Source organism: Chrysochloris asiatica, unplaced genomic scaffold, assembly GCF_000296735.1.
Source record: "Chrysochloris asiatica unplaced genomic scaffold, ChrAsi1.0 scaffold00166, whole genome shotgun sequence".
Lineage (NCBI taxonomy): Eukaryota > Metazoa > Chordata > Mammalia > Afrosoricida > Chrysochloridae > Chrysochloris > Chrysochloris asiatica.
Window position 1 is genome coordinate 7,065,119 of NW_006408684.1, and position 1,995 is coordinate 7,067,113.

The 1,995-nt window shown below is 40.5% G+C and overlaps 1 pseudogene; it reads left to right on the forward strand.

Moving 5' to 3' along the window:
- The first annotated feature begins 287 nt into the window (after positions 1-287).
- Positions 288-1,010, forward strand: LOC102815390 (annotated as a pseudogene).
- Positions 1,011-1,995: the final 985 nt, after the last annotated feature.

Sequence of the window (1,995 nt, forward strand, 5' to 3'; positions counted from 1 at the left end):
GGAGCCCTACGACCTCCTTTGTACAGATTTGTACGGAGCATACCAACAGGGAGGAGCTCTGGCAGAAGTACCTAGCCATTCCGGGAAGCCAGCTCCTGCCCCACAGCCTGGAGAGGAAATTTCCATTCCCGCCGCTATCTTGTGACTCTTCCACGCTGCCACCCCAGCTGGTGACAGGAGTGAGTGAATGTGTGTGGGTTGCAAGAATGTGTAGCGGTGAGTTATAATCACAGAAGAACATTGTACATGAACGAGCCCTTGAATCTGGACAATTAAATGACCCATAAAATGGTTTGATCTTGCTCGTCTACATAGTCTTCTATGGGTTTTGGCAGCTCTCTTCTCATTCACAATGTGGGTCATGCTTCAGACTCTGAATGATGAGGTTTCAAAATAACCAGGTTCCCAGTCCATAACTTATGTGTTTCCCCAAATCAGTGACTGCATTGGAGTATTCATTCAGTTTGATGCCATTTCCTGTGAAGGATGCATTAAAGACCTTGACCATTTTCTAAAGTTATATGACTTAGAAGAAAGGAAGAATCACACGACCTGTGCTGATGGAGAACTTTTTGAACAGAAGGACCCTGTTTATACTGCATGTTAGCGTCCCCTTCATTTACTTGGAAAATGCAGTGAATGTGATAGTGAATATGGGTATTCCGGAGGAAACCCTTATTTTCTAGTGAAAATGAACAGAATCATTGGATTAAAAAAACCTAAAGGAAAGCCAAGGATATTATGGACTTCAAAGAATAAAGACATGGCAGTTAAGATTTCCCCTCCCGAAAGAGTTATAGATGTGAGATATTTTCCATATTATGGGAGAAAATTGCATGTGGGGTATTACAACCAATAGTTGCTGTCTAGGCATCATTTAGTCCTCTTACAGTACCTGGAAATAAGCAACATTTGATGGGAAAATTGATGGATCACCCAACCTAAAATTCCAAGATGACCATGACAAATTTTGGGGATGAATTGCGTTCAAAATCACAGTGAATGCCTAGTATGAGTAGGATGGTTTTACAGAATAAATGTTATATTGTCTGTCTTCAGTTTCTATCAGCTGGACCTCCCATCCTAGAATGAGACCACCTTGGAGAAAGGTAGGTGGTACATGACACTTGGGTAACATCATAGAGTGCATCCAGATCATAATGTTCCTGACCTCCGAAGTAACTGCCTGTTGCCTTTGCTGTCCTTTGAAGCCAGTGAACAGATTCCATAGTTGGGACTGGTAAACACCTGACTGAGATCATGTACAATGAGCATCTGATCCTATATTTATGTGATTTAATTGCCAAGTGTCTAAAGCTTAACATGCTCTGTGCTTTGTAAATACTTTATGGATTTAACATTGGTTAGCTGTCATTTTGATGCCAACACAATTTTAGGTATAAAAGAATAAATTTTAGGTACCTGACCAACATTGACTGTACAGTGGCTGTAAATGTGGTGTGTGGAGACCCCTGAAGCTGTGTGTGTGTGAGGAGGAGAAAAGAAATAAAAGTGGGTTTGAAAGTGACAAAAAAAAGATGGAAGGAATACAGAGTCACAATATCAGAAAGAGATAGTCAGTGTTCAGCCTTCTGAAGAGGTAGCATATGATCATGAGCCAATGACTCTGAAGGAGGAAGTTCAAGGCACATTGAAGGCATTGGCAAAAAACAAGGCCCCAGGATTACGGTTTGAAATTTTTCAACAATTGAAATCTTTCAACAAACTGAGGATGCACTGGAGGCACGCACTCATCAATGCCAAGAAATTTGTAAATTACTTGAAGAGAGCCATAGTTGTGTCCATTCCAAAGAGAGGTGACCACATGGAATGCAGAAGTCACTGGGCAATATCATTAATATCTCACACAAGTAAAATTTTGCTAAAGATAATCCAAAAATAGATACAAACATATATTGACAAAGAACTGCCAGAGTTTCAAGCCAGATTCAGATGAGGATGTGTAATCAAGAGATATCTTTGCTAATGTCAGAT